Source organism: Homarus americanus, unplaced genomic scaffold, assembly GCF_018991925.1.
Source record: "Homarus americanus isolate GMGI-L3 unplaced genomic scaffold, GMGI_Hamer_2.0 scaffold51859, whole genome shotgun sequence".
Classification (NCBI taxonomy): Eukaryota; Metazoa; Arthropoda; class Malacostraca; order Decapoda; family Nephropidae; genus Homarus; species Homarus americanus.
In genome coordinates, this window is record NW_024711292.1 from 12815143 (window position 1) to 12825314 (window position 10172).

Consider the following 10172-nt stretch of genomic DNA (forward strand, 5'->3'; position numbering starts at 1 on the left):
GTAGTGTTCTTATTTGAGGTCCATCAAAATCCCTGCCTTTTTCTTCTCGTCGCTTTCCACTATGATCAAGAGCCTTGACGAATTGCTTCATGATACCAAGTTTTATGTGCAGAGGAGGAAGGACAATGTTTTTCCTGTCAACCAGAGGATCGTTAATGATATTCTTGTCACCAGGCGTCAAACTATGTCTTGGTGGCCAATTCTTTTTCACCCAATGGTCTGCTGTAGCCCTGCTGTCCCAGTAGCACAGAAAACAAGGGGTATTTTGTGTACCCTCCTTGCTGGCCCAATAGAATGTTTACCATTTTCAAGTCCACACAAATTAACCATTCATGAGCATGGTATTGTAACCTCTCTAGAACAGTCTTAATGTTTTCATACTCTTCTTTAATTTGTACAGAATGTCCGATTGGAATTGAACCATACTTGTTTCCGTTATGAAGAAGAACACATTTCAAGCTCCTTTTAGAACTGTCAATAAAAGTCTCCAATCCTTACTATCATATGCTGGTAGTCCCATGGAAGAAAAGTCCTTCTACATCATTACAAAAAACAAGCTGGTCATATGAATGAAAGTACTTCCGCAGTTGCTCTTCTCTGTCGCGATAAAAGGAGACACTCGTGCCAGGTTTTAAAGTCGTTTCTCTTGAAGCCTGGAAGCTAACTAATTCAGCAGACTGTTTTGGCAAATTTAGATCTCTGACCAGATCATTCAATTCTGACTGAGTAAACAACGTTGGCTTTTCACAATCTTCACCAGATGGCTTGAAAAGATCAGTCTCTTCATCTTCATCAGTAGAAACAGGTGAATCCGGTCTATATCCTCAATCTCTGGTAGCTCAGTAAATTCTGGCACGTTACGTGATGGAGCAAATCTGAGATCAGATTTGGATTCAGCACCTTAAAGTTAGTAAAAACAGTTAAAAGATTTCATGTCAGAAAAAAATATTTTTTGTAGACCAGTGTAATTGATTTATTTTCGCAGTTCTTAACGTGATTTTAAACTCAAATAGCAGAGTTACCGTGGCGCTGTTGTTTATAACTGTTTGGTATTCTTTTGTATGTGTTTTGGTATAGGTTCTTGCAAAATTTCTTCATGATTCACGACACTCATACACACGACAGTCAAACACGCACACACAAGTGTATCTTGAGTTAGTAGCCAAGATTGGCTGTAAAAGGGCCACACACAGCTTCAATACAATTGTAACTCTGTTATTTGAGTATAAATTCATACAAATCCTGAGAAAAACTACGAAAATATATGAATTATTAAAGAAAAACAACAAAACCACCTTCACAAAAGCCGACAGTAGACCCTGGCGGTGGCCTGACGAACTACGTCTAGCACCGCCGGGACCAGTTCGAGGCTGGGCCCAGCCAGTTGCTCACTTAAACTGATCACTTGGGTATGGAAGTGCTTTTTTTTTTATTGGGAATTAGCCCACCCGGGCACAGATCAAACGACCCACAACGGGGCCTGGGGGGGGGGGCGAAAAAAAGAACAGAAATAAATTTAAAATATAGAAGAAAAAGGTTATACTGTGTTAATGTACACCACGAGGAGGGTTTCTGTTTACTTGGGTTGGCGTCTCTTGGTGCCGCAGTAGGTGATTGGTGCTTTGGTAGAGTTAGTTTGTCTAACTGTCTCTGTCCGTCTGTCTCTCAGTCTCTGTCTGTCTTTGTATCTCTGTTTGTCTGTCCGTCAGTCTGTCTCTGTCTGCCAGTCTATTTTTACAATGTCTGTCACTGTTTGTCTGTGTCTGTGTTTGTCTCGTTCTGTCTATCTGTCTGTCTCAGCCTCTCTGTCTTTCCACTATGTCGGTCTCTGGCTGTCTGTTCTGTCTCTCTGTCTGTCTGTCTTTCTGTCTGTCTGTTTTTTGTTGAAGGGAGTTGTTGAGTTAGGTTGTTTTTATTGAGAGGGTTGTCGCTGAGGTTGGGTATGGAGAATTGTAAGTATTTCTGTGCGGCTTTGTCTGGGGGGGGGTGTTGCTGTGTTTGGAGGTTGGTTGGTATTTTATTTTATTGTATTTATTTATTATTTTATTTTATTTTTTATTTTTTTATTTATTAATTTATTTATTTATTTTTATTTTGTTAATTATTTATTTATTTTTTGTTGGGGGGTGGGGGGGGGCGGTGGTCGGGTATGTTGATTTATAGGATAGGATTCCTTAGGGAGGATTTGTAGACAGACAGACAAACAGAGACAGTTAGAAAAACAGACAGACGGACGGACACAGACAGACAGACATTAAACAGACAGACACACAGAAACAGACAGAAACCGTCAGACAAACGGACAAACACACCGAAAGACACAGACAGAAAAAGACATACAGACAGACAAACAGACGAGCGGAGACAGACAGACAGTCAGAGGCAGACAGGGAGAGACAGACAATCTTGGCTAATAACTCAAGATAAAGAAGGAATCGCCGTAAATAAGAAGGTCCGGCGCTCTTCTCAGGCTCGACCGCTGTCACCCAAACTGAAACAGACAAAACATTGACTCACCACGTAACCATAACATATCTGATTGAGTTGTTAAGCAACAGGAACACTTTGGTAAAAGAAGAAATAATAACAACTTGTAGGAATCTCTCTGTCTGTCTGTTGGTCTCTGTCATGTCTGTCTGTGTCTCTGCCTGTGTGTCTCAGTCTCTGTCTGTCTTTATATCTCAATCTCTGTCTGTGTGTCTCTGTGTCCGTTTCTTTCTGTCTGCCTGTCTGTCTGTTTGTCGCAGACACAAGCAGACAACTGACAGACAGACAGACGGAGAAATAGAGGGACAGACAGAAACAGAGACGGCGACATAGACTAACATATAGACGAAAGAGACAGACAGACAGAAAAACAGAGGCAGAAAATCAGAAAGACAGACAGATCGATATTGTGAGACAGACTGGCAGAAACAGTCAGACACAGAGACACAGATAGAGACAGACAGTGAGACAGACTGAGATAAAACAGACAGAGAGAAGCAGATAAACAGAGAAAGACAGACAGACATACTCTTTGTCTTTTTCTGTACGTCTGTATTTCTTACACTCTGTTCAGGTTTGTTCCTTTCTGTTCAAAATCTGCTGTCTCTGTCCGTCTGTTTCCTGTCTCAATTCAGAGTCTGTCTTTGTCTTTTACCCACGGCCCTGTCTGCCAGACAGACAGACAAGCCGACAGACAGTAGACAGAGATTGAGACACAAAGACAGATAGACTGAGAAACATACAGGCAAACACACACACAGACAGATGGACAGAGATAGTCAGACAGACAGACAGAATGCGGTGCAGAGCAGGAGAGGCAGACATACAGGAGACAGACAGACAGAGACTCCAGACAGAGAAAGATATGACAGGCAGAAAAGATTAAGAGACGCACAGTCAGAAAGAGACAGACAAAGTGAGAAACACAGACAGAGTGAAGAAGACAGACAGAGCGAGAAAGAATGACAGACAGACAGACAGGGTGAGAAAAACATACAGACAGACAGACATACAGACAAAATGAGACTGTCAGATGACAGAGACAACAGACAGAGACAAACAAAAAGACATAGACATACAGACACAGAACAGTGACAGACAGAGACAGACCCACTCCACTGACTGGGAAGGGCGTGGAATCCCCCATCCCCCACCCCTTCTCGGCCATCCTGGGAGGTGTGAATGGTACCATCCAGTAGTTGGCAACGGAAGGCATCATCAGACCCACCGACAAGGAAGGGTAATTGGTGGATGGTACCATTCACCACCTCCCAGGATGGGCGAGGAAGGTGGGGGAGGCTAGATAGATTCTCGCCCTTCCCAGTCGGTGGGTCCTGATACCTTCCGTCGGCGCCTTATTTTGGGGACCAATGCTCTTACCTGTGTTTTATGTTGGGGCTTTATATTACATGATACATCGCTAATAAATTTAATACATTAGGTTTATTAGATGTATTAGTTAATGTTAAAATCGTTGTCTTTGTGAAGTTTTGGTATTTTTAAATGGGGAATATTTTTGGATTTAAATAGCATGGGTAATATCTGTGCTTAAATGGCATGATGGGAATGTATTGAAGTCATTTAGTCAGTTAGCCAGTTAGTTACTGAGTCAGTTTGCCAGCCAGTCATTTAGCCAGTCAGTTAGTCAGTTTGTCAGTAAGTCAGTCAGTCAGTTAGTTGGTCATTCAGTCAGTTTGCTATTCAGTCAGTTTGCCACTCAGTCAGCCAGTTACTCACTCAGTCAGCCAGTCAGTCATGTATAACAATAAAAAAGACCCGATCTATTTAAAATCAAGAAATGCATTCATAGAGCTGACTATCGCAACTAACGAAAGATCTTGTAGACATGATATGGAAACCTATGGCTGCATGTATATATGTATGTATGTATGTATGTATGTATGTATGTATGTATGTATGTGTTTTACTGTCTGAGGGGCTGCTAGCGGATGTACAGTCACGTTCAAGATTCTTCGAACACTGCTGTAGACAGCTGGCAACTCAAGGCCGTTTGTTTACTATACTACGAAGTAAAATTATGAATGAATGTAAATGTGATCGGTGATTGGTTACTTAGTTCCCCATTGCGTAATTAATGGTTGGGCTTTGTTGTTTCGCATTATATTATGCCTTTCTGCTGGTATATACTGTTAATTTGATTTTAAAATGGATAGAGCAATGAATTTACATTTAGATAAATAAACATAAGTAAAAATCGGTAAGTATGTTAAAGAACATCATGCATCGAACAGCTGTGTGCAGGCTGTTTATGAGGTTGGCTGTTTATCATTAATTTATACTAATATTGTCTTCAAACGTTTAATCCCTTTCGGGTAATTAATCCAGTTGTATCTAACCGATGTTAAACAAAACTTCTTTCTAAAGACGCTGATTTCTTGTCACACAAACTGTTGTTTTACTTCCCTGTGTGTGCATGTGCGCATGTGGAGTGTGTGTGTGTCAGTCTGTGTCTGTATTTAATAATGACGTTGTTCAATTGAAGGTGATGGTAATTAATCTTCCGTCTGATGGTGTGAATTAGTACTGTAGCATATGCCTAATACTTTTACAAGCCATTATCTAGCAATATCATTGTCATTCCAAGACTATGAATAATGTCAGCAGCAAATGGCATTTCTTTCGTTGGTGACTCTTTGCCTCCCCATCCCCCACCCCCCCTCCCTAAATCCTTGTTTCTGACTTGTGTCGATTACGTCACGTTTAGTCTGGTGTCTTTAAAAAATATATTCTTTTTTCCAAAAATGTGTATGATGTAATAAAATTTGTATCTTATTTATTTATTTATTTATTCGTTTATTTTTTATAAATGCATAATAAATATAAATATAACATGACGTTATTGGCGGAAGGTGGGGAGACAGAGGTGTTGTCAGTGCTGACTACCCTTCCACTCCCTCAATTGTCGAAGGGCCCTGCCGACATGGAATACCACATGCAGAAAATCACTGAACGTGGAAGAATAATCAGCAAGAAAGAGGCTGGGTTTTCACCCACTGAAATTGCACGAAAATTCGGTTTTTCTCGGTCAACTGTATATTATTGGATTAAGCGATGGGAAGAGGGGGGAAGTTTAAAGGATCACCACAGGACGGGAATGCCGCGCAGAACAACACCTGCACAAGTTAGAGCCATCAGAAATTTCGTTGAGGCCAACCCATTCAAGACCTCATTTTCAATAAGAGAGGATCTACAATTAAATATTTCCCCTTTAACAATCAGGCGAAGACTTCACGAAGGAGGCATTCACCATAGAACTCCCGCCACCAAGGAGAAGTTAAATGAGCGACATCGCGAGGGCAGGTTGCAGTTTGCTCATAAGAACATAAGAACATAAGAACATAAGAAAGTGGGATACTGCAGGAGGCCGACTGGCCCATACAGGGCAGATCCCTTTCACACCCATCCCAGCACTTCCATGTGCCTATCCAACTTCGTCTTGAAGCTCCCTAGCGTCCCCGATCCTACTATAGCACTCGGTAGCCTATTCCACATATCCACAACTCTATTACCAAACTGATTGCTTGCCTATATCCTTTCTGAATCGGAATTTATCTAATTTAAAGCCATTTGTTCCTGGTTATTTCGTTATTACTGAGCTAGAACATCTTCCATTTTACCCTTGTTAATCCCACTTACCCACTTGTACACCTCTATCATATCTCCCCTAACTCTACGCCTCTCTAATGAATGTAACCCTAAGCTTTTCAGTCTTTCTTCATATGGAAGGTTTCTAATATTATGGATCATTTTTGTCATTCTTCTTTGTACTCTCTCCAAAGAATCTATGTCCATTTTATAATAAGGACACCAGAACTGAACCGCATAATCCATGTGTGGCCTCACTAATGCTAGGTAAAGTTTCAAGATAACGTCAGCAGTTCTGTTACTCACAGACCTAGATATGAACCCAAGAATCTTGTTTGCCTTGTTGCGAACGCTAATACATTGTTTTCTAGGTTTCAAGTCGTTTGCTAACAAATACACTAGATCTTTTTCACAAACTGAGTTTTCTATTTCCGTGTTACCTAGTTTATACTTAACGTTTGTATTCGTCTTCCTATCTGTAGTACCTTGCATTTGTCAGTATTAAGGTGTTTGCCAGTCTACTGACCACTCGTAGCAAGGTATCTAGATCTCTTTGAAGGTGTTCAAAGTCACTGTCTGAATTTATCACTCTCCCCATTTTGGTATCATCTGCAAATTTTCTAATCCTACTAGTTATGCCTAAATCAAGATCATTAATGAATATAACAAACAGCAGAGGGCCTAATACAGATCCCTGGGGAACTCCGCTTTTGACCGCACCCCATTCTGACTTTAATCCATTTATGCTGACTCTTTGTTTCCTACCAGTTAACCATGACCTAATCCATTTTAATATTGATCCACCTATTCCATGTGCTTCTACCTTCCTTATCAATCTCTCATGAGGGACTCTATCGAATGCTTTACTGAAATCTAAATAAATTATATCATATGACTTATCATTATCTACCGCTTCATATACTTCTGAGAAAAAGCTAAGCAAATTTGTGAGACAAGAACGTCCCTGGGTGAACCCGTGCTGAGAAGAATGAAGAAGGCTTAAATTTCTGGGGAAGAATAATATTCACTGACGAAAAAACTTTCTCATCTACCTCATCTACCTGTGATGAGAATGTGACCTATATTCTATCCAAGCTTATCCAGTACTGTGTGGATAAGACTGAAGTGTGTCTTTAGTTTTATAAGAGGTGGATATGTGGGTATGAGGTGGATATTTGGGTATAAGGTGGGTATGAGGTGGATATGTGGGTATGAGGTGGATATGTGGGTATGAGGTTGGTATGTGGGTATAAGAGGTGGGTATGTGGGTATAAGAGGTGGGTATGTGGGTATGAGGTGGGTATGTGGATATGTGCCCTATATTTAGACAACTGTAAATTATAGGTGGACAGAAAGATGAGAAGGGGAGAGGGAGAAGAGAAAGAGGTTTGAGTAGGGAAGGAAGAAGGAGGATAGAGGATAGTGCAAGAAGAAGAAGGAAGTAGGATGAAGGTAGAGACAGTGGGTAAAGGAGGAGGATGGAGGTAGAGACGGGTGAAGAAGAGAGGAGGAAAGAAGGTAGAGAAGTGATGGAGGGGGGGTAGGAAGATGGGTGGGGGGAGGAGTGTGGAGGGAGATAGAGGAGGGTGTGGAGGCAGGCAGTCTGATAGAATAGGGTATAGCAAGTGTGTCAGTCACCAGTACACGTCCTCAGTTTTTTATACCCGATGTGGAGGGAGGGTGGGGGTGATGGGGGAGAGGAGGGAGGGGGGTGGGGTGATGGGGGAGAGAAGGAGGGAGGGGTCCTCTTCTATTTCCCACCACCACCACCACCACTACCACCACCACCACCACCACCACTGCCACCACCATCACCACCACCACTGCCACCACCACCACTACCACCACCACCACCACCACCACTACCACCACCACCACCACTACCACCACTACCACCACTATCGTAACTTTCTGGTCTTTTCAATGATTCGTATGTTAAATATTTTGCTCGTAAGTATAAGAGAAATGACATACAATTTTACACCGTGATTCAACTAATCAAAACAAAATTAACATTAGTCTTTTTAACAAGATTCTGTGTTAATTCTGTCCCCTAACTGGATTAAGTTAATGTATCTAGTTTAAGTTAAGAATCTGGGTGTGATTTTGATGGTACTTTTATAGCTGTTAAATATATATTTCAGTTTAATTTAACCAAATGAGTGTATTGTTACGTATTGAGACTGGTGAGTCTGTATACTCGACTGTATCTCACCCAGTCTGCTGTAGTAGGATGTCTGTACCCTGTAACCTAAGGTAAAAGTGTAAGCTATTGAGTACTATGGCGTCACCTGTTGAGTACGTACTCTTAAGTGTCCTTCTTGGGTAGCGATGACGTCGCCTTATGTCTTAGGGGAGGAGCCAACCAAGGAATAGGGAAGACTGCCTTTATCATCACAGGTGGAACAGTTCCCTTCACTTGTGTATTTACAGGGGCTCGCCATATAAACATTCCACAAATCATTACATTGAGATATTTGTTTTACTTTGTTTCCTTATTATGTTTACTATTGCGAGTTTCCTTCTGTCGAATGTAAACAAACACAGGGTTCCCACACTGCACAGAACCTGCCGAGCCCCTGTAAACGCTTTAGTGAAGGGAACTGTACATGACTTATGATTATATACTGTGTCGAAGATTTCTAATAGTAAAGACATTATGAAGATCTTGGGAAGGCAGGAATAAGAGGTGGATATGTGGGTATGAGGTGGATTTGTGGTTATAAGAGTGGATATGTGAGTATGAGTTGGGTATTTGGGTATAAGAGGTGGGTATTCTTTCTCCATGTAACAAATCCTGAATACACAATACCTTGTAAGTATGACTTTCAGTTGTTAAGAACCAGTGGCAGACTTACAGACGTCTTCAAATCACTGCAACCGTTAGTGCTGTTTCATCCACGCGACTGAAAATTTACAGAATATTAGCACAAACTTGTCTGTCTGTCTGTCTGCCTGCCTGTCTGTCTGTCTGTTTGTTTGTCTGTCTGCCTGCCTGTCTGTCTGTCTGTTTGTCCTGTCTACCTGCCTGTCTGTCTGTCTGCCTGTCTGTCTGTCTCTCTGCCTGCCTGTCTGCCTGCCTGTCTGTCTGTTTTGTTTGTCTGTCTGTCTGTCTGTCTGTTTGTCTGTCTACCTGCCTGTCTGTCTGTCTGTCTGTCTGCCTGCCTGCCTGCCTGTCTGTCTGTTTGTTTGTCTGTCTGTCTGTCTGTTTGTCTGTCTACCTGCCTGTCTGTCTGTCTGTCTGTCTGTCTGCCTGCCTGCCTGCCTGTCACCTACCTGTCTGTCTGTTTTACATTTGTCTGTCTGTCTGTCTCTCTGTTTGTCTGTCTACCTGCCTGTCTGTCTGTCTGTCTGTCTGTCTGCCTGTCTGCCTGCCTGTCTGTCTGTTTGTTTGTCTGTCTGTCTGTCTGTCTGTCTGCCTGCCACCTGCCTGTCTGTCTGTCTGCCTGTCTGTCATCTCTCTGCCTGCCTGTCTGCCTGCCTGTCTGTCTGTTTGTTTGTCTGTCTGTCTGTCTGTCTGTTTTGTCTGTCTACCTGCCTGTCTGTCTGTCTGCCTGTCTGTCTGTCTCTCTGCCTGCCTGTCTGCCTGCCTGTCTGTCATTTGTTTGTCTGTCTGTCTGTCTGTCTGTTTGTCTGTCTACCTGCCTGTCTGTCTGTCTGTCTGTCTGCCTGCCTGCCTGCCTGTCTGTCTGTTTGTTTGTCTGTCTGTCTGCTGTCTGTCTGTTTGTCTGTCTACCTGCAATAAATGCAATGCAATAAATACCATCCTATCTGTCTGTCTGCCTGTCTGCCTGCCTGTCTGTCTGTTTGTTTTGTCTGTCTGTCTGTCTGTCTGTTTGTCTGTCTACCTGCCTGTCTCTGTCTGTCTATCTGTCTGTCTGCCTGCCTGCCTGCCTGTCTGTCTGTTTGTTTGTCTGTCTGTCTGTCTGTCTGTCTGCCTGCCTGCCTGCCTGTCTGTTTGTTTGTCTGTCTGTCTGTCTGTCTGTTTGTCTGTCTGCCTGTCTGCCTGTCTGTTTGTCATAGAGTAATTTCAGTGTGGGTGTGAGGGTGCATCATGCTTGTTTTGTGTGTTAATATCG